Source organism: Dipodomys merriami, unplaced genomic scaffold (genome assembly GCF_024711535.1).
Source record: "Dipodomys merriami isolate MVZ:Mamm:240054 unplaced genomic scaffold, mDipMer1.0.p SCAF_9, whole genome shotgun sequence".
Classification (NCBI taxonomy): domain Eukaryota; kingdom Metazoa; phylum Chordata; class Mammalia; order Rodentia; family Heteromyidae; genus Dipodomys; species Dipodomys merriami.
The window spans coordinates 25,682,329-25,705,745 of NW_027206512.1; the positions used below are offsets into that span (position 1 = coordinate 25,682,329).

The 23,417-nt window shown below is 42.3% G+C and overlaps 1 long non-coding RNA gene and 2 pseudogenes across 1 annotated transcript; 2 read left to right on the top strand and 1 right to left on the bottom strand.

Annotated features, from left to right (window-relative positions):
- Positions 1-2,867: 2,867 nt before the first annotated feature.
- Positions 2,868-23,417, top strand: part of LOC138820873 (UDP-glucuronosyltransferase 2B15-like) — a 111,579-nt pseudogene continuing 91,029 nt past the window's right edge.
- Positions 10,887-23,417, bottom strand: part of LOC138820874 (RE1-silencing transcription factor-like) — a 67,074-nt pseudogene continuing 54,543 nt past the window's right edge.
- Positions 18,570-22,389, top strand: LOC138820875 (uncharacterized). Its single transcript, XR_011370005.1, has 2 exons — positions 18,570-18,631; positions 19,175-22,389. It is a non-coding gene; the product is annotated as an uncharacterized lncRNA (long non-coding RNA).

The following is a 23,417-nucleotide window of genomic DNA, read 5'->3' on the forward strand; positions in this document are numbered from 1 at the left end:
TATTCTTGGCTACAGGTCTCTGAGACAGGAGTCCAACTGCAATCACCTGCTTTCTGATAGACTCCCAAGTCAACCTCTCAAGAGGTGGCTTCTCTGTTTCTCAAAATTGAATTCCCATATAACAGAAGGGGGACCTGCCTAACAGTAACATATTATCTCATGGTAACATGTTGTTGTGATATGGGTGTCCCAACAAAGGAACCTCACAAAAGCCCTAATGGGTAGATTACATGATGAGGAGCACTGAAGACTTGGAATGAAAGGTAAATAGATTTAACTCAGGCTTTCCCAACATGGCTTCCTCAAGGCTTTGAGCTTGCAGGTCCTGAGAACCATGATTCTATTCTTTCAACATATCCTGTAATGTCCAGTTGAGTATGTATACAGTATATTAGGTAACCCTGCATGTAACTTTCAGATTAGGCATACAAGTGCATCCTGATGCAGAGATAGATGGCCAGATGCCATTTTGTCAAAGGAGAAATACACAGAAACTCCTGGAAGAGAGAGTGTGACAAGGTGAGGTGCAGAATGCACTGGTGCTAATGGACAGAGATGAACCTATGAACACAATGAGGTGAATGCTGTTGTGCAGAGTTTCTGGGTCTGTGCTGAGATGGACCTTGAGTAGTGTCCTGTTATGTTGTATACTGCTGCTGCTGCTGATGATGATGATGGTGATGATGATGATGATGATGATGATGATGATGATGACAAGTCTGAAAACAGACAGCTTTGAATAAAGCATGATCATACATCTCCATCAGGCCTTGAATTTTTCTTTGGCTTGCCCAAGTTGGGAATCACTTGTAACATATTTTGTTATTGCTAAATCAGGTAGATATCTGAGTCATGAAGAAAGAAGGTCATTTGCAAAGAAATAATGCCACTTAAAGTTAGATAAAATGATAAATAATTATTTCTAAATCAAAGTAATAGATTTGGAAGTGATTTATTGACCATTATGAGTACAGGCACATTGCAAGAGATAAGGAAGAATAAAATCAATATTTAGACAATGATTAAATAATTTCAGAGATTTGTGTGTAATATATAAATTTGGTGATTATGGCTAAAGACGTGAATGGAAACAATCGAGGCTTTTAAAAATCAAAACTGGGGAATGAAGAGGTGACTAATGTCAAGTGCTCACAATGACACTTATAATCCACATTATTGGTAATTTGTAGCACATTTGGTAATTACAATTAGTTACTGTTGGATACAAATTTTCCTAAGAACACAGAAAATCCACTAAGATTCTCCATTAATCTATTCCAGTTTCTTAAAATTCTCTTCTATTTACTTCTGTGCATGTTGGTGTGTGTGTGTGCTTAGACGTATTTTTCTGAGTATGTTGTTCTATGTTGCTTCCTCTTTAGAATGTGTTTATGTTTGGAGCAGAAGTAGTAGGAAACAGTTAATACTGATCACCTTAGTCCATTGCATTTCATGGAACTCAACACTGCAGGGATTGGGACCAAGCGGTATATCCCCCCCTTCTTTATATCGCTCCCTTGATTTCCTTTTGCTGTAATCTGATTTATGTCATATGAACATGCTAAGACTTGCTGAGATTTCATCTGTGGCCTTCCCACAGGGAAATGATAGGAAATGTGCACTTGAAGAGAATTCGTGTTCTCTCACATACTGCTTTTTTCTCTAATGTTCAAAATATGTAAAGCAGAGTTCATTCAATATATCTGTGTTATGAGTCACATAGTTAAAGGCTGAAAAATCTTAGTCAAAATGAGGAAATGCTCATTATTCCTAGCCATAAAGGAAATGCAAAGCAAAACAACTGAGATTCCATCTCACCCCCATTAGATTGGCACATAAACACAAAGAAATTTTACACAGCCATTAGAAAGAATTATAGTATGTTACTTGCAGTGAAATGGATGGACCTAGAACAAACCATGTTAACTGATACAGGCCAAGCTCAGACAGAACAATAGTACCTGTTTTCACTGCTATGTTGGAAGCTACATCTAAAATACACATTGACATAGAGTAGCTATACAGTCTGTGTTTAGTCTTTAGGTAGACAAGGCACATTGTGTGGTTGATTCCTTCTTTGTAAGGCCAAGTTGTATCTCTGTATGCTGCCGTGTTTCTATCCCAACAGTAACCATACATTACTGTGGTACTCTGCTTCATACACTCTGGGAAAATAACTATTGGTTTTACCTATGTATGTCCTTGGTCTAGAGTGAAGCATTCCAAATACATTGGGTCAGCCATTTTACACCCACCTGGGTGGATTTTTAGGATTCCTTATCAGAGGACTTGAATGCTTGAAAAATGGCAGTGAAAGTGGGTACAGGTTTCTTCAAATATTCTAGAAAAGGATTGGTGATATTCTTTAAACCAAATTGGATGAGTGAGAATTATATTCCAGCAGAGTTGCTACCAACTGTTTTTGAACCATGATATCTAAGAAATGTTGAACAGTTGTGAAATCACTATATTTATTTCTGTGTCAAAGGGAATGCAGACAAGTCATTACTTCTCAACTGCTCATGTTCTTGAGTAATTATTAAATGGTCTACATAAAACAGATGACACTGGTGGAAAAGCAATGTCTTCATTTCCTTACTTTTGTAACTGTAACCCCTCTGTACAACACCGTCACAATAAAAAAATTAAAACTGGTGACTTGCACATACAGGTTATAGACTCCTAGCTACATGAAAGCATTTATTTACAATTAGTCTTTCCCAAACTAATATTTTCATAAATAAGCCATTCAGTCCACATGCTCTGATTAGTCAATCATTTAAAATATGTACTTTGATCAACCCAAGTTATATTTTTACTTCAGAATCAAGGATTTTTTTCCTGAAATAGACAGAAGTAAACTTAGCTTAAAAGGACGTTGTGCAGGTAGTCAGGATGACTTGGAAATGGAATTCAGTCCTACTGATACTACAGCTGAGTTATTACTTTAATTCTGGAAGCTGTGGAAAAGTACTGGTGTGGCCCATGGAATACAGCCACTGGATGAATATGAAGGTAATACTGGATGAACTCATCTTGAGGGGTCATGAAGTAACTGTTTTGAGACCATCATCTGCTATTTTCATTAAGAGCAATGAAGCATCCAGCATTAAATTTGAAACTTACCCTTCGTCTTATACTACTGAAGAACGGATCACTATTTCCACAGAAATGATCAGACAATGGACATATGAAATGCCAAGAACATGTTTGGCATATTCACCATTACTGGAGAATATCATGTGGAAATTTTCTGATATTTGGCTAAATATTTGTAAAGAAGCCGCTTTGAACAAGGAATTCATTGCTCGATTACAAAAAGGAAGATTTGACATTGTGATTGCAGATCCCATTGGTGCTTGTGGGGAACTTCTGGCTGACCTATTGAAGGTTCCTTTTGTGTACACTATCCGCTCCTCTCCTGGCTACAAAATAGAAAAGTATAGCGATGGGTTTCTATTCCCTCCTTCTTACGTGCCTGTCATTTTCTCAGGACTAAGTGGTCAAATGACATTCATGGAGAGGATAGAAAATACGTTATGCATGCTTTACTTTGACTTTTGGTTTGAGATATTTGATTTGAAGAAGTGGAATAACCTTTACAGTGAAGTTTTAGGTAAGTACACTTTTGTTATTAGTAGATTCAAGATCATGACCTTTGTGGAAGTTGGAAGAGGGACTCTAAGATTTGCGTGAAATAAGAGAAATTTGCCTTATGTAAGCGAACCAGACTCTCAACTATGCGCCAGAAAGAAGAAAATGGACAATTTCAGTCTAGGAGGTCATCCAGTTTGAAAAACTTCACCCACACAGAAAACATTGTTCATTTTTCTTCCTTACCAAAATCACTCATTTAGCCCTGTGCTGGTGGCTCACGCCTGTTATCCTAGCTACTCAGAAGGCTAAGGTCAGAGGACTGCAGTTCCAAGGGACCCCTGTGCAGGAAAGTCTGCTAAATTCTTCCCTCCAATTAACCACCAAAAACCAAAATTGGCTCTGTGGATCAAAATGGCCAAACATTAGCTCTTGAGTGAACAAAGCTCAGGGTCGCTGCCCAGGACCCGAGTTCAAACCACATGACCAACAGCAGCAGCAACAAAAATCACTAAATACCTCCCTAATAGACTGATATATAATTATATATAACATATACTTCTGTATGCCAGAAATAAGGAATTGTTTCCCTTGATCATTTTTTATTTAAAATGTTTTACCTGTATTTGCTTTCTTATATTATTTTTCTTTTTGTTTATACCAAGTTTTGAACTCAATGATTTTAAGTTTACTGGATTACTTGCTTTGGGCTGGTACTTTACTACATGAGCCATGCAGCCTGCCAGAATTTTGCTACATAATTGGAGGGGTCATCTTGAGGACATTTCTGCCCCTATTAGCTTTAAACTGCAATCCTTCAGTTTTCAGAATTCTGAGTAGCTAGGTTACATGTGAGAGTCAGTTTTCTGGATTTTCTAAAATGTTTCCTTATTTATAAGACTTACAGTGTTTTATCATAGACTCAATAATTATAATTTATAAGGATTACACATTCCTAATTTTGTTCAATGAACTATGTTACAGACATAAGACATAATAAAGTGGGAATGTTCATGTGAAGATTCTCTATTGCTTTTTAGCATGTTTCCCCATTTTGGCTTTTATTTTACTTTTATAGTAATCAGGATGTATTGCTACAGGTACATAAGTCAGGAATTAAGTACATCTCATTTTGAACAGGGTTACTCCATCTTCATTTTCTCCCAGCTTTTGCCTTCATACCCACTACCTCCTATGTTGTATAGTTCTTTTTCTATGTGGTGTCTAGTATATATCACTGCTGAATTGGTTCACCCTGTACCCCACCATTTCTCTGCTTACCCTTTCCTTCCCCAAATCAAAGAAACTTACAAACAAGAAAAAAGGCACAGATAGCAAAAGCAGAGACAAAAGGGGAAAAAAAAGAGAAAGAACCTAAAAAGTAAATTTTAAAAAACAAGAACTTCTGTCTTCATTTCTTGGAGTTCATTTCAATAACCATCATTTTGCATGATCACATGTGCATTGCTATTGAGCCCTGTGATCCTCTCCTAAGAATATATTCCCTTGGTCTCCCTGGGTGAAAGTTCAGAATTCTGTTTAATGTATCAAGTCCAAGTGTAATTTTTTGCCTTCTAGTATCCCTTGGATTTAGATTTAGAGGACATTCTAATTATTATTACTGGGGAAACCATGCAACCAATGTTTCTTTGAGTCTGGCTTAGTTCACTTCCCAGCTCTTTCCATTTCCTTACAAATAGGGCAATGCCATTCCATCTGATGGAACAATTCTGTTAAATATAGTTCCCATCCTTTTAGTTGTCTTCTCCTTCATCTTCTGATTGAGTTCTGAAGTTAGTGCAATATCCTTCCTTCTTCTTGGATTTCTTTGGAAAAAGTCTCTCCTTTTTCTATATCAAATCTATTCTGGTTTGATTCCTGAGATGCTGAGTTCTATTTCATCTAATCAGCTGTCAAGACTTTCTACTTTGCTTAACACTTCCCTGCCTTCTAACTAATAACTTTTGGTAGCTATCTCTTTATGGAAGCTGTGTTTTAGGTCTTATATGTGCTTCTTTACTCCCTTGATTTGTGTCTTGTCTCATATCTTTTAGCTGAGTGACTATTTCCCATAAGACTCCCTTTCACTCTATTGGAATTCATATAGCTTTCAGTTTGTGGATTCCATGGATTCCCCCAAAACTCTTTGGTTAGTCTCATGGTGCTCATGCATAGCCTTGTGTCAGTTTTCAAGTTTTCATTAGGCATATTTATCAGCAGGGTTTTAAAACGTTTTGAAAACTATCTTCTAGATCCTTCATTTACAGCTCAATTGCCTGGTTAGTTTGTGTGGGATCTGAGCTTCTTTGACTTGCCATTTTCATGTTTCTAACATTTTTTCTGTCCATTGGGAAACAAAAGCAAATCCAAAACCACCTTAGAGCAAAATTTAAATTCATAAACCTAGAGCCCTAAGTTTTAATCAGAGGTTTTAAGCTATAGATAGGTTTTCCCTTCACTTTTGTTTGCAGAGGGGGGGTTGTGGTACAGAAGAGATGGTATGTACTTGTAGCCAGTGAACCAATCTGTTCTTAGGGTCAGGATAAATCAAACCAAATCAGAAAGGTAACAGGATGAGCCAACTAGGCAGAGTCAAAATGAAAACAAAAACAGTGACACTAACAGACAACTAGGGATCAAGAGAATAAAGAAAAAATAAGGACCAGAATAAAGGAAAACAAGTTAATATGAAATTAAAAGAGAACGAAGGAAATATAAAGAAAAATATAGGGAGGAGTAAATGAGAATAGAAGAATAAAGCAAAGAAAAAGGAAAAAACCTCCAGCCTAAATTCTAAAAGTAAAATGAAAAAAAAATAGAAAATTGATCAAAAAATATAGCCAGAATTATGTATGGACACAATTTAGACATAGGCCTAACAATCACCTAGACTGTATGTCTAAAACTAAACAGGAAGAAAGAAAGGAATGAAGGGAGGGAGAGAAGGAGGGAAGCACGGATTGATGGATGGACAGACAGACCGAGGGAGAAACAAAACAGTAACAAAAACAGCAATGAGATGAAAAAGTAGGTTCTGCTATTTGTGTGGGGAAGCTTGTGTCTCCCAGTGTCCAGTATGCAGTCCCTCAGTGGAGTCTTGAATTTAGTCTCTGTGATCTGCAGCTGTCCTTGCAGACAAGATCTGGGCAGTACCATCGGGGGTGGGCAAGTTCCTTATTTCACAGGGAGGAGGCATCTGTGCTCTTCGTAGGTGGGTTTCCCCAGAGCTTAAATGCATGGGGCTGGTCATAGTGTAATTAAGGTTTCTCTTTTTTTATATATTGAAATTTTACTTATGTGATAGTGAAGTCTATCAAACACCCTTTCCACTTGGATTTTTTTTTTTTTTTTGTCAAGCTGATGTACAGAAGGGTTTCAGTCATATGGATGTGTGGCTATTTTCTACATTCCCACTGAAGACAATTGGGAAATACTGATGTTTTTAAGGCCTGTCTTCTTATGCAATGTGTTTGTAATCTTCTTCTATGGTGTTTATCTCTAGATAATTATAGCTTACTTGGTGTGATTCCACAGATATGTGTAAATTCAGGAGGAAAGTTGAGTGGTAAAACCAGAAAACTAAGAGAAGACATATCTGGTGTGTATCTGGAGTAAATGATGTCGATGTGTTCCTAGTTATCTACTGACCTATCAGTTCAATGATTAGGTCCTGGGTCAATTCCAGCTGTTCTCTAAGCTTTGGCTCACTTACCCTTGAAGCTCTACTTCCAGCAGCTGTCAGGGTCATCTTGTTGAGCTCTGAGCTTTTCAAGACTTTGCTCTATAGTTTTTAATAATGGAAATATAATTCTAGGAAGAAGCAATTTTAAACAGTATTTTATAAGCTTAAGATTTCTTTGTGGTTTCATGGATTTTCTTTGAATTTTAATGGTTTAAGATTTTATGCAAAATTTACAATGACATTTTCCTTTTAAATGTTTCACCTAGGAATCATTTAGATTTAGAGACAAGTTTCCAGACAATAAAATCTCACTCAGCTTCCTCTGTTAGCATCTGACATGTGGTCATCTGTCAAAATTAAGAGTTCTGTACTTGTGCAATACTAAGAACTGAATTTCCAACTTGAATGAATTTTCCTATTAATATACTTTTGTGTTTCAGGCTCAAATCGAGTATCACATTGTGTTTAGCCTTCATGTCTCCTTAGTATGACCTGTATGTGACATTTTTTCTATCCTATTTTTCATACTCTTGATAGTGGTTTTCAGGAGTTGTAGTTAGGATCTCGTCCCATATCTCTGAGTTTGGTCATGTCTGATGTTTGCCTCATAATTTGATTGTACTACTTAGTTTTAAAGCAAACCACAAAGGTGAAGGACTCAACTCCCTATGTCACATCAAGGAATGTGTAATAAGATGTCTTATCACTGGCTACCTGGGATCAACATCCTATCACTGACAGGTTTTTCTTTGCTGTAATTTTTCCTTTACTACTTGAGGGGGAAGTGTACATATATTTATTATTGCAAAGTCATAGGTAGAGGAGGTATATCACTTCCCTCCAGTTATTAAATCATTTCTTTATATTTGTTTGCATTATTATATAGTAATATAAAACAAATGCTTCCCCCCAAGTGTACAAAACAAATGCTTTTCACCCCCCCCCCAAGTGTACAAATGAAACTGACTTTCTAGAATCATCTGCAGGCTGAGAATTTCATACTAGCGAGTATGCAGTATGAGGAGAGATGGTTTGCTCCATTTCTCCATGCTCCAGTTGAATCATAAGCCTTAATGTTTGAGTTCATGAAAACCCCCCCAAACCAAAAAACTACTATTGTAAAGTCACATCAGAAAGCCTGGCCTATTTTATTTAGCTGGTCAGAAAGATCTCCTTGAGACCTTGAGGTCTGAGTTTTGAGAAGCTGCTAAGCCATGACAGAGGTTTTTCAGCAGAACTAGCAAGTACAAAAGTCCTCCTAACTGCCCCCTCTCCTCCCATTCCTGCAGTCCAGTCCAGCCTCCCTGTGTCTGTCAGGAGAGAAGGTGCAGTGAGTGAGGGTGTCCAGGAGGCAGAGCACATCCGAGAGATCCGCCTACATCACCCCATTTCATCCTCCTAACAGCCCTTGATCCAAGTCCACCCCAAATCCCCAGCCACAACCCTTCCCCTGGCTCTCCACTGGACTAACACACCATGGCTACCACACCAGGCAGGCTCTTCCTCCCTGGGCCCAGAAGGCCTGTAGTGGGATCTTGGCTGCTATTGTGCTTCTCTGATCTCATCTTCCTCCCCTCCCTCCCTGTTCATGAGGCACCTCTGGCTCAACTCTCTCTGCCTCAGGAGGGAGTTGCAGTCATACAGGAGAGGAATGGTGGCAGCTGCAGGGGTGGGAGATGCCCAGGTAAGGCGGCATGGTGACATCTGCGGTGTAACCTGGTGTCTCCTTGTTTCTGCAGATAGCCTCTGCCGCCACGTTAGCTGTACCCAGACCCCAATAACAGATCTAGCTAAGTCGAAACCCCTTCATCCAGACTATCTCCCTGCCCGGGACTCCAAATGGCCAGTGACTTATGCTGCTACCCATTCAAAAACACCTCAGAGAAATTGGAGCTTGTGAATCCAAATGCAAGGTATGTTGGTTTAAGGCCAGTGTGGGACAGCAAGGTTTGGGAGAAGTGGGAAGGTTAACCTGATCACAATGAAAAGCACTAACATTTCACTGGTTACATCTACCATGATAGTTCCCTAAGTATGAATATGAGTTGTTCATCTAAATCACATCGTAGAGCTAGATGAAATGGTTCATGCCTGTAATCCTGACTACTCAGGAGACATACCTGGAAAATCAGTGTTTGATGTTAGCCTGGGGAAGTTTGCAAGACACCCTATCAACTAACAAAAAGCTGGGTATGTTGGTACACACCTGTCACCCTAGCTACTCAGGATAGCCTGGAGCAAAAAAAAAAAAAAAAGAGACCCAATTTGAAAAACAAAAGCAAAATGGGATGGGGATATGGCTCACATGGTAAAGCATCTGTCCAGCAAGTTGGAAAACCTGACTTGAAATCTCAGGATGGCAAAAAAACAGAGGCTTTGTAATCTGACAGATAGGCACATATGGACATATGTGTGTGTGTGTATATATATATATATATTTTTTTTTTTTTTGGTGTGCTGAGAATTGATGCAACTTATGCTTCATCTCCTTGGTTTTTTTGAGAGAGGCTTCTGCTCTGTAATGTCATTCAAGCTGGCACTGAATTTGGAGTCACCCACCTCAGTTTCCCATTTGCTGAAATTAGAGGCATGCAGATGACATGTAACCCCTAGCTCATTATCTCTGAGCCTTCATGAAAGTGCTGTTAAACGGGATAGTATCTCATTGTTTACCACTTGGGGAGAGCACTAGTTGTCTCTTCAGTTCATTTCAATTCAGGTTCATTTCTTCTTCCATTTCAGGGCTCCTATGAACATGACCTATTACGACCCCGATGCCCTTAAAGTCAAGCTGGCTGCTCTGACAGCACATTGTTCTGCAGTTAGCAGAACCTGTGTACACTAGGTACAGACCAGCATCTCCACCACACACCAGCCAAGTATACAGAACAAGTATTAGGTGACATCGTTTCCTGCCTTGGTTTACCACCCTGACCCCTAAATGTGATGTGCTTGAGAAGACCCCCATGAGCACTAAGTACAAATTGCTGCTGCCATCTGGAAGTGTGGCATTAGCAGGTTTAGGGACCACATCATGCAATAAAGAGAAACAGAGCCTCCTCCGTAGCCCTCCACCTAACTGTAGGCCCCTGGCTGCCCAGGGCTGTGGCTGCTGCTCTTCCACTTGGGTCCTTGGTCTTCCTCTCCTGCTGAATTCTGGTTCCCAGGCCCTGCGCCTGCTCCAACTCTTCCTTCTCTAGCAGCCGTGGCCACTGTGATCACTGTGTGTGCTACTTCCCAACCTCTCCATGCCACCTGCAACTACAATGAATGGGCCAGGGCTTTCTGGAGAAACTGGAATGCTTTTCATGTTCAGCGGGCATTTAGGGAGTTGGTTACCACAAAAAGAGGACATCTTCCCCATTATTGTTTCCGTCCCTCACGTGCAGATTTCAATGACAGGAATGACAAGAAAAGCCACCTTGCTCAGCAAGGTGGTACACACTTGTAGACGGAGATTCCAGGGAAGGCTGAGGTGGGAGGATCTCCAGAGTCCAGATGTTCAAGATTTGTCATGGCAACACAGTGACTGTGACAGTCCATCTCAAAGTTTAAGGGAGAAAAAAAAGGTAGATAGAGACCAGACATTTCTTTTAATTTTTTAATCGTTATTATAAAGGTGATGTCTAGAGAGGTTACAGTTATATCAGGTAAAGAGTATGCTTCTTTTTGAACAATGTCAACCCTTTCCTCACTCTCACAGTTTTTCTCTGTGCTTAGACACTGTTTCTGAGCTCTTCAGCTCAAGGCTAGAGCTCTACCACTTGAGACACAGTACTACTTCTGTTGGAGATAAAAGCCTCATGGACTTTCCTACCCAGGCTGGCTTTGAACTGCAATCCTCAGATATCAGCCTCCTGAATAGCTAGGATTACAGGTGTGAGCCACAAGTGCCCGGCCCCCAAAATTCTTTTGCTCAAGGCTAGCCCTCTAACACTTGTGCTATAGCACCACTTTCAGCTTTTTCTGTAGTTAAGTGGAGATGAGAGTCTCACAGACTTCCCTGCCTGGGCTGGGCTTTGAACTGGGATCCTAAGGTATCAACATCCGGAGTAGGTAGGATTACAGGTGGGAGCTACCAGCACCCACCAGACATTGCTTGTAATGTATATTCCCTGGGTTTTATTTATTCTATGCTCTTCAGGTACCTGTTTTTGTCAATTAAACTAACTTTACAGAGCATATTAGATTTGCATGAAATAAATTTCTTGGAAAGCTTAAGTTGCAGATGCGTAAGTTCTATCTTGAAGATCTTCCTTTAGATAAAAACTTGAGTTTGTATTTCCCAGGGGTCATTTCACAGGTGTATGATCTTAAATTCTTTCCTCAATCACTTCCCTGTGCCTCATCGTCTATGTGTAAAGTGGGTTCTTACCACACTGTTGTAAAGACTAAGGGAGAAAATGCATCTGACAAAGCATTAATTTGTATTAAACAATGTTTAGGGCTGGACTCAGTGGCTCACCCCTATAATCCCTGTTCCTGAGGAGGCAGATTAGAGGACCACAGTTTGAGGCTGGTCCCACACAAAAACGTGAGAGCCCCATCTGAAAAAGAACTAAAGGAAAAGCAGTTGGGAGTGTGACTCAAGTGGAAGCAGTTTCTGTCTTTTCTTTGGCATATTTGAATAGCTATCATAACCACTTCTGCACCTTGGGGCCATTATCAAATGAACATTAAGATACACGAGCAGTGGCATCACCTGATCAGAAGGAGGCTACTGAGAGACTAACGGGTGGGTTTCTTCTGTGTGGATCCATTGGACAAAGGAACCATCTGTACTCCATGCAAGAGGAACTGGAGAGTGTGAGATTTCCCTATTGTACCTGCAAGAGCATACAATTTGGAAGATCAAACTGTTTGCCTCTGGACCTGTCCAAGTGGGATATTTTTAGATCACAGTTGACTTCCGTAACTGAAACACTGATAAATAAAACCACAGGTATGTGGGGGAGGGGAGGGATACTGCTGTTATATGAAAGCAGGCACTGGTCAATCATCTTGGGAGTTTGATGGGTGAAAAGAGGAGCAAGGGTTACAGGAAGAGGCTAGCAGGGAGGGAAGAAGAGGGGTAAAGGAGATGGGAAAGGAGGAAGGATGGGTGAAAAAAGAAAAGGAGAAGGGAAAAGGAGGGATAGGGAAGGAGCAGGAAAAGAGGGAGGGCATAGCAGGAGGGAGGAGGGAGGTGAAAGAGTAGGAAGAGGAGAAGATGGCTTTGAGTCATCTGTGGAAAATCTTGTTATGTGTCAGCCTTTGAGATATAGCCTGGTTCTTCTTCAAATGCCTGTACAAGCCCTGCCCTGGTAACCACCACGGGGTGGCAAGCCAGAACCAGGCACACATGTGGATGGGCACATGTGCAAGCAAACACACACACACACACACACACACACACACACACACACACACACACACACACACACACACACACACACACACACACACACACACACACACACACACACACACACACACACACACACACACGAAAATCTAAAGAAGGAAGAAGGAAAATACAAAAGAGAAGAGGAAAGACCACCTAGGACAGGTGGGCAGAGAAAAAAATATTGTTTTTGTAGTTTGTCATGGGGCTTGAACTCTGGGCCTGGGTACTGCCCCTGAACAATTCAGCTTAAGGCTAGCACTCTACCACTTAAGCTATAGCGCCACTTCCCGCTTTTTCTGCTTCTGTGGTGCTGAGGAACTGAACCCAGGGCTTCATGCATGTAAGCCAAGCACTCTACCACTGAACCACCTTCCCAGCCCAGGAAAAATTTTAGAGATAATTGAGTGTTACCTTGATTGTTTTCATTTTTGTTTTTGTTTCTGTTTTGACAGTCCTGGGGCTTGAACTCAGGGCCTGGGCCCTGTCCCTGGGCCTCTTTGTGCTCAAGACTTGTGCTCTATCACTTGAGCCACAGTGCCACTTTTGTTTTTTTTAATAATTTACTGTACGTAAGAGTTTCACGAGCCGGGAATGTGGCTTAGTGATAGAATGCTTGCCTAGCATGCAAGCACGAAGCCCTAAATTCAATTTCTCATTACCCACATAAGAAAAAGCCAGAAGCAGTGCTGTGGCTCAAGTGGTAGGGGACTAGCTCTGTCCCTGACTAGCTCAGGGACAGTGTCCAGGGTCCTGAATTCAAGCCCTGAGACTGGCAAAAAAAAAATTTTTTTTTTTAAGAGTCTCATGGACTTTACTGCTCCAGCTGGCTTCTAACTGCAATCCTCAGATCTCAGTCTCCTGAGTAGCTAGGATGACAGACCTGCGCCACTGGTTCCTGGCCTGATTGTGGATTTATAATAGGCATATTCAAGGCTCAAAGCTCATCGAATTATACACATAAGGGTGTTCAGCTTTTGGGGTTTTAACTGACCTCCAAAAAAATGAATGAAGGAAAACAAACATGAAACAAAGTCTCTAAGTCCAGAATCACCAAAGGACAAAGATGAAAGAGGGGGAGGAGAAGAGGAAAGTAAAGCACTAAAGTCAGTGCTGCCCTCTTTTCTATTTACAGCACAGAATAAATTCCATGGAAATATAAGTATATTACAGGTATCCCATAGTATAGATACTGTATTTTATAAAATATATTACATATAAGTGTATATTTATTATATAATAAATTATACATGTACTTTTAACAGTGACAAGGTCTGATCTCAGTAGAGCTAAGAGGAACAAATCTTTGCCATGGGCACTGGCATTTGAGCTACCATGCTGGCGACCATGCTGTGAGGGGCTCTCCTGTCACATACTCTCTGTGGCCTTGACACAAACACCAGAAACCGTGAGCCTAAATGACACTTTCCTTGCCTTAAGTTATGTATGGCAGCTTGGCAGAGCCTCCACAGAGCCCCACAAACACACATCTAAGTATTCTCTCCTGCTCCTCAGGAATGCTTTACATACTTTGGAGAGAAATGTACTAAAACTTAAATAAGAACTTTTCAATTTCCAGTACTTAGGACACGGTAAAGATTTCTTTGGCAATTCTTCCTAGACACCCCATGTGCTTCCTTCCGCTGCCATCTTCTCGACAGCTCCTCATGTGCCTCATCCCTTTCAGTCCAAGGTGCTGAGCTGAACTCTGCACTGCGGTGCAAAAGACAGCCTAACTCATCCTGGACAGGATCTGAAGCACTTGAAGATGGAAGTGGAGTTGAAGACAAGACCTCCAGAGTCGGATCTACCCTCTGCCCAGAGACAGACCACCCTTCAGTTAATCTGAACCCTTCTGACAGCCACAGATACCTCATAACCCATAAGCCTTATGAATTAATTGTTTCCTCAGATGTAGCTATTCTCACTGACACACAGGGCAGCAACAGAAAACTACCAGCGAGCACATGGCTCAGCCCCAGTCACCTGTGACACCATCTGTCCTCCAGCCCCACCCACAGCAGCACAGAGGTGGTGCACAGAGAGTCACGATGCACATTGATGGTCAGACTGTTTGCAAAATTCAATTGCCTCAGATCCAAGAGCAAGAGCCAAGGCACAGGCCACAGCTCATTTCTTGGATATTGAATTTGCTTTTGGCATTAGAATTAAGACCAAGGAAAAGGGCCTGGACCCACCCCAAGGGCAGAGAGCATTGCCTTTGGCAATGGAGCACAACGGGCAAGGAGCAGAAGGCCAAGCCACCACCAGCCAGCCAGCCAGATCCACAGGGCCAGCTCCCACTGACATCTAGGTGACCCTAGGCAAACTCTTTTGCCAGGTTTCACTGGCACTCTACTACTGTGGGCAGAAAACATCTCAGGGGATCCGGTGGCTTTCCAGAACGAAGACTATTTGAGCAGCCGTTACTGGCGGTTAGACATCAGCCGATATCTGGCATCCTATGCCCTCATACAGGGAACGATGGGAGTCCGGCAAAAAAATCCAAGGGTGCCCCAATTTATGTGACTAAGGAGTGCAGTATGCGCAGACCCTCGTGGCTTATGGACACCAGCCAGTGTGCCCTTAGCGTATACTACGGACCTCCAAGAAAGTCTTCTCTATTTTGTCACTGAGGATCGGGCTGGGCACAGAACCTCTGAGTTTAGTGACTGGCAAATTTCCAGCCCTGGCCCAGTGTCTCCTCAGTGGAGAAAAAGTCATCCCTTGCCTTTTCGACAGAAGATGGACACCTTCACACATCCTCCTGGCTAGAGAACACTGACAAGTACACCACCATCGCAGGGCCCCAAATGCAGAGGGGTGGAACGCGCAGAAAACCATCTATAGGAGCTCCTGTTTCGGGCACCCCAGGGGATCATCCTCGAAGACCCCCAGTGGTTGCTTTTGAAGATTTAATCCCGCATACCCATGGAGTGGACAGGAAAAAAATCCCATGGGGCTGCTCTGTTGGCCACCTTTAGGGAGGCCACCTAGGAGGAACATCCCCGAAGACTGTCCCAGGTCAATGATAGAGGTTGTTACCCCGGAGGAACATCCCTGAAGACCACTGAGGTTTGTGGTAAAGTCCTGAGTGCGCTTTGAGAGGACAGAGCACCCCAAAGATCCCTTGGGGCTGTTCTATCAGCCACCCCAGAGGAACATCCTTGAAGACCATCTGAGATTTCTGACAAAGTCCTGAGTGAGTGTGGCGTGGACAGAGAACTCCAAAGATCCCTTAGGACTGTTCTATCAGCCACCCCAAATGAACATCCTTGAAGACCATCTGAGGTTTCTGGCAAAGTCCTGAGTGCACGTAGAATGGACAGAGCACCCCAAAGATCCCTTGGGGCTACTCTGTTGGCTACCCCAGAGGAACATCCACGCTGAGCCACGTCGGTTGATGATGAAGGTCAGTTCACCCCAGAAAATGATCCGCCAGACCCTCTGCAGTTGCTGATGAAGATCAAGTCACCCCAGAGGAACACCCGCATAGACCCTCCACACTTGCTGGTGAGGTCAGGTCACCCCAGAGAATCATCCTCAGTTGATGATGAAGGTCAGGTCACCCGGAGGAACATCTGTGCAAAACCTCCACAGGTTTTGATATATACCAATGTGCACTGCTTCCCATGTAGGGACTAAAACACCAACTGGGGCTCCTGCGCTGGCCGCCAAGAAGCGTCATCTGCAGAGTATCCTGGGTTGGTGATATCCAGTCCCCCTAAGTCCACACAGAGAAGATGCAGCAGCCCAAAAATCATCCATGGGGGCTCCTGTTGTGGCCACTCAGGAGATTCATCCACCAAGATCCTTCTGGATTTCAGGCCACGGAAGGACCTAGTGTACCACCTCCTCTGAGGCAGCGGCCAGATTCAGCACAAGTCCCCCCCTTTGAGGAGCAACCCCTCAGCTCCTCAGGGAGCAGAGATGAAGTCAGCATTACCACCATGGACACCCAGTCATCACCTGTATCCCCTATACCTTTAATTGAAAGCTGAGGCATTAGAAACCTGGCTGCCAGGAAATATTCAGTAAAGAGACTAAAGCAATCAAGGACAAGATGTCCTCAGAGGTCCCCAAGACAATGTAATCTGACCCAATCCCTGCAGAGGCTCCAGACCTCCTGCCACCAGGCATAAGGCCACAGTGAAGGAAAATCCACTGCTCCTGGCCCACTCACACACCAAGACAGGAAAAACAGCGCAAGACGTCCCTAAGGCCTACCAGTGCCACTACACAAATCAAGAAGGGACAAGATTCAAATGCCCTACTAACAAAAACACCTGCCAGCTCTCCAACTGTTAAGGGCAATCTGTTGGAAACACTTCCACATCAGCAGCAGATGATGTTCAATTGGACCGGTCCTCCCAAAGCTCACTTAGAGGATGTCCTTTGACATGAGCCCCAAAAGAGCTGAGCAACAAGCCACTGAACACCTGGCTGACAGGGTTGCAGCCAAGAGGCGAAACCCAGCAAGGCTGCTTCCCCCACCAAGATTGGAGCCGAGCTCTCAAACCTCCGAACAGCAAAAGGAAGGAACCTTCAGAACCCAGGCTGACCAAGCTACTTGGGAAGTAGAGGATTTAAAGCAAGACAGGACCACCTGCTCAGGAAGAGCACACAAGAAACTGAGAGTCCTCAGTCAGCTGAGGCTATATCTGCTGATATCCAGGCTGCTGGAACTCATTAAACACCCTAGGATACTACAGTGGACAAGGCCACTGGGAGCACCAAGATCCCGGATTGAAAGGCTAGCCCTACAAAGTTAGCAGGCAAACCCACTGGCCTTCTACCTCTTGGGGCTAAGGAATTAGCCCCACTAACTGTCCTCAGTGAACACAAATATAGTACTGGAAGTCCCAAGGGACAAGTCAATATAATCTGAAATCTAAAGAACCTACACTACCCCACCATAACTCAACAACCAAATGTGTACTTCAAACCCTGCACATTACCTACCATGTTTATTTAAGCCAGAGAATTGGAACAGATTAAAGCACATGAGCGTGATCTTAATATTACAGGCATTAGTATTCATGCCCCAATGGAGAAATCACAACAATGAGACCTTGAGTAAAACGTCAAGATGAAACTAAACCAAGAGAAAAACCACAAGATGTGAGGAATTCTAGAACAGTTACAGTCCACACTCCTCCATCTCAAGTGGACAACTGAATCCCTATGAATAGGTATATTCTAAGTACTTCCTTATTGAGTACCCACAAATCAGACAGAGTCACCAAACCAAAAAGTCACCTATCAAGTCTGCAAACCACACAAATTTTCTCAACTGAAAGACGATTTGCAGCAGAAGAGATTGGATGCACTAAGGAAAATATCTGTGCTGGAAAAAGAAGTTCTACTTCAAAACCAGCTGCAACTAAACAAGAAGCAGCTATGAAGAAATTTTACTACAAGTATAACACATCCTTTCTGGAACATTCATTCAGTCACAAGTAATGAGCCATATCAAAAAAATTCCCATCAGCCAACAAAAGATTATTTCTATAACATGAAATGACAGAGGTAAAGAAAAAGAATAGTAACATATAGATATAAGAAGACAAACACATAATTTAAAGAACTGTTAAAAATTATTAAAGCTTACAACTGAAGATAACCATGTTTCCCCCCACTTCATTACACATTAGAAATGACCGCACAGACATACCCAGGGATGTGCTTTCCCAGTCTCCTCGCCCCTTCTCAATCTAATCAACTTAGCCTGATTAAACGTCACAGCCCACGTTCTGTCAACTGTATAGCCAAACACATCTCATCTAAATGGAGGAGATATTTATACCTGACCCACAAAAGCTCATGTGTATCGCAACGCAGAAGGTATTCAGTTCCTAATCAAGAGTCCATATAGTTTCACAGTTCCAGTACTGCTCAAAAATTCAAGTCCAAATTTCTTCTGAGACTCAGGACAAACTCTTAGTTTTGAGACCCTGAAAAAAAAAAAAAAAGTAAGTTATATATTTCTTTTTCTTTTGTTAGTGTGGGGCTTGAACTCTGGGCCTGGGCGCTGTCCCTTCAGCTCTTCAGCTCAAGGTTAGCGCTCTACCACTTGAACCATAGAGCCATTCCGGGTTTTTCTGCTTATGTGGTGCTGAGGAATCGAACCCAGGGCCTCATGCATGCAAGGCAAGTATTCTACCACTGGGCCACCTTCCCAGCCCAGTTATATATTTCCAATGTGTACAAATACATGATGTGTACAAATACACATCATGAAAATTACCACCACCAAAGTGCTGAGTTATGATATAGGAAGAATGGAACCAAAACAAGACTTAGATAATGGCAGTAGGATCATTAAATACAATGGCTATGTAACCATCATCCAGAGTCTATGGTAACCTCATGTAAGTCCCAAGAGTTCGGGGCAGCTCTGTTCCCAAGCTCACCAGGTGCAGCCTGTGTTTTCTTTTCCTTTAGCCTATACTACTCCTTGTCTGTGGCTCTCCTTGACTGATACTAATTTCCTGCATTCTCCATTATATCTTCAGGGTCAACCTCGCTTCTTCCTGTGAAATCTATGTGGGAGCCTTTGTGTCCTAACTGTTCCATTGCAAATGCCAGCATGGCTAGCAATGTGGCACCAATGCAAAGATCTGCTGCAGTTCAAGCAGTAGCTGGATCCTAAAAGATCATGGCTTTAGCTGTCTCTGAGTACCTGGATGGCCAACCAAGGGAAATACTTCCCTAGCCACCTTCATGAACAGACACCGGAGTACGTCCGCATGTGCTGCCCCCCACACCCCTGCCTCTCTCCCTCTCTCTCTCTCAGATGTCTTTTTCTTTTTTTGCCAGTCCTGGGGCTTGAACTCAGGGCCTGGCCACTGTCCCTGACCTTCTTTTGCTCAAGACTAGCTCTCTACCACTTGAGCCACAGCACCACTTCAGGCTTTTTCTATTTATGTGGTACTGAGGAATTGAACGTAGGGCTTCATGCATGCTAGGCATGCACTTTACCACTAAGCCACATTACCAGCCAGCATGTTCTTATCAATGAATTCGACCATTTCAGGCTTGAGCTTGCCTATGGGTGCATTCTACACATTCATAACATTCCCTTAATCTCTTTCTTTCCTATTGTCCTGATGAAGAGTACCTGTTCTCCTCCCCCTCCTCCACCGCCTCCTGCTTTTTCACTAGTCCTGGAACTTGAAATCAGAGTCTGGGGCACTGTCGGTACAGAAGAATTGAACTCAGAACTTCATGCATGCTAGACAAGCACTCTATCACTAAGCCACATCCCAGCCCTTGCCACTATTACTTGGTCCCAGTTTTGTATATGTGCCTTTTTTTTTCATCTTACAATATTCATTATATATATGACTAAAGTACCTGGTAATAAACATGCCACAGCCCCCCATGCTGATTTGTCTTAAAATTTCCTCTGTCCTATCAACTAGTCTAGCATCTCTATATTTACCCTCACTCATATGGAGTTTCAGGACATGGACAAAATAGCAACAAGCTCTGTACTAGAGTATAACACATATGGCTTTGAATCCAATTCCCAAGTGGCCACATCCTCCTAGGAGACATCATACCAACTCTTTACTGTCTACGTCCCCCAGCAGCATTGTGCTCCTGGGTACCCAACAGAATTCTCCATTAAGCTGTACTTACAGTATTTCAAGCCTTTCCTAGACAGTATCCAAAACATTTCCAAATTCTTCCCACCATATATTTGCAGAGACTTCAAATCACATCATCAGGAATAGCAAAATGTTCACTCTCAGTACCAATTTGGTATGTCAATAACTTCTGTCACTGTAACAAATACATAAAAAAGGCATTTATTTATTCATTTATTTATGTTTTGCCAGTCTTGGGGCTTGAACTCAGGGCCTGGGCCCCGTCTCTGAACTTCTTTTGCTCAAGGCTAGTACTCTACCACTTGAGCCACAGCACCACTTCAGGCTTTTTCTATTTATGTGGTACTGAGTAATTAAACCCAGGGCTTCATGCATGCTAGGCAAGCCCTCTACCAGTAAGCCACATTCCAAGCCCTGCATTTTTATTTTTAGTTCATGGTGGCAGAACGGACTTCTTTGTTCTAACTCCCATGAGGAGTCAGAACCTCATAGCAGAGAGGCCTCTGGATGAGGCTACTTACCTCAGGGAGGCCAGAAGAGAAAAGTAAGAGAGATGTAGAGGGGAAAGGAAAAGGGAAAGGAAGCCAGGTAAGAGATTTGCCAGGCATGTGCAAAACCCTTGGTTCGATCCCCAGTGCTCAACAATAATAACAACAACAACAACATAGCTTAAATGTTGTGGGTTTATTTCTTTTTCCATGAACTCTTCACATCATGCTCCAGCTTCTCATACTGCAGGCCTGAAAGAAAATAATGCACTGGATTTCAAGTCCCTAGAGGATTTGTAATTCCTACTGCACAATCATAAATGGGTTTTTTATCTTCTATATTTGTCTGTGACCTCAGTTAACAGGAATCTGCCTTTAATTGAACAATATATGTCCTGAGGTATCTGAGTCAAGCAATTTACACTTCGCTTTAGAGAATTTTAAATTGTCCCCATGGGGGCTTTAGGATACTGCCAGTCTCTTTAACTCCACTATGGCCCATGACAAATTCATCTTTTCTAGTCACAGTAAACAAATGGCACCATCGGTCACATCTAATTTAGAGAAAAAATGTTCACACACACACAGTCTTAAAGCCTTAAAATAAGGGGGAAAAACCCCAATGTGAAATGAAGGAGAAAGCAGAAGTATAATTACCCATATCCTCACAAACCATCTTCTGATTGTCAGCTGTCTTCTAATGTGTTGTTTTCCCTGTCCTGATGAAACTCAGAACTAGATGATCCCCTGAGAAAATCCTACTTCTAATTCAGTGACACTTATTTTTATCTTTTTCTGAAATTTTAAAGCAGTACTGGAAGACTTTTGCACAATGAGTAGCAGGTAAGTCCTCACTCAACACTTAAAAATCTTTATTGTGAGCTGGGCGCCAGTGGCTCACGCCTGTAATCCTAGCTACTCTGGTAGCTGAGATCTGAGGATCATTTCAAAGCCGGCCCAGGCAGGAAAGTCCTGAGACTCTATCTCCAATAAACCACTCAGAAAACCGGAAGTCCTGAGACTCTATCTCCAATAAACCACTCAGAAAACTGAAAGTGGCTCTGTGGCTCAAGTGGTAGAGCACTAGCCTTGAGCTAAGGGACAGTGCCCAAGCCCAGAGTTCAAGCCCTACCACCACCAAAAAAAAAAGAGGGGGTGCTGGGAAGGTGACTCAGTGGTAGAACACTTGCCTTGCATGCATGAGGCCCTGGGTTCGATTCCTCAGCACCACATAAGCAAAAAGAAAACAGCCGGAAGTGGCACTGTGGCTCAAATGGTAGAACGTTAGCCTTGAGCTAAAGAGCTGAGGGTCAGCACCCAGGCCCAGAGTTTAGGCCTCACGACCGAACAGCCCCCCCCCCAAAAAAAAACTCATTAGATAGGCGATAGTGGCTCATGTCTGTAATCCCAGCTAATCAGGAGGCTGAGATCTGAGGATCACCATTCAAAGCCAGCCCAGACAGGAAACTCCATGAGACTCTGATCTCCATTAAACCACTCAGAAAAACTGAAGTGGCGCTGTGGCTCAAGAGGTAGAGAGCTAGCCTTCAGCTGAAGAGCTGAGGGACAGTGCCCAGGCCCAGAGCTCAGGACCCATGACCGACCAAAAAAAAAAAATAATAATAATAATTATTGTAGTTGATGCTTTGGAATTATATAGGAGAATCAAATAGAAGATTTATGGCATTAGCAGATAAACATAAATATCTTCCCATCATTAATGTGATTAAATAATGTCCAAGTGTACTAATTCATTGAACTTAAAATGTAACATCAATACGTCAACAATATGTGGCCTATTCTTAACACAGCCTCACACTATTTCTTACATAGCTTTCCCATTTCTGCGCAAGCCATGCCCTTACATCCTTCTGGATCACCATCTACTACTCTGCTGCCAGGTGGAATCTTCCAGTTCAATATCCCCTGGCTGTGAGCTTGTGGCTCAGGGCTTATCCAGTTGTTCATTCCTGGACTCTACATAGCCTTTTTTCTCTCTGCCTTCTAGTTTTGGTTCAAAGAATATCTTCTCGGAAATCCTTCCTTTCCTTCAACCTTACCATTATCCTTTTATTACTCTTCTTTATTTAACCCAATTTGTGGCTTTGAGTCATAACATTTTCCTAACATGTCATACCTCTTTTGTCCTATGGCATATATCATTATCTGTTATTAGTGCTTCCTGAAGGAGCATATGTTCCGTGGAAATGAGAACTTTGCTTTGATCACATAGCCAATTACCCTGCACCTACTATACGGCCTAACATAGCAGGCACTCCATAAATATGTTATCTTACTACTGCTATTTGTTGTACACATCCTGTCTAGAATAATTCTCTCTTTACTCCTTCCTTCTCATGACTTTACTTCCTTTATCATTTAGTAAGTAGAATTCCTGATATGGCCCATTAAGTACCAAATTTTCAATGAGATGTTTCCTCTTGTTGAAGTAATAATACATATATATATATATATATATATATATATATATATAATTTTTTTTTTTGCTAGTCCTAGGGCTTGAACTAAATAAAGTCCAGAGCATTGACCCTGAGGTGTTTGGTTTTTTTTTCCCCCCCCTCAAGGCTACCATTCTACCACTTGAGCCACAGTACCACTTCCAGCTTTTTCTGTTTATGTGGTACTAAGGAATAGAA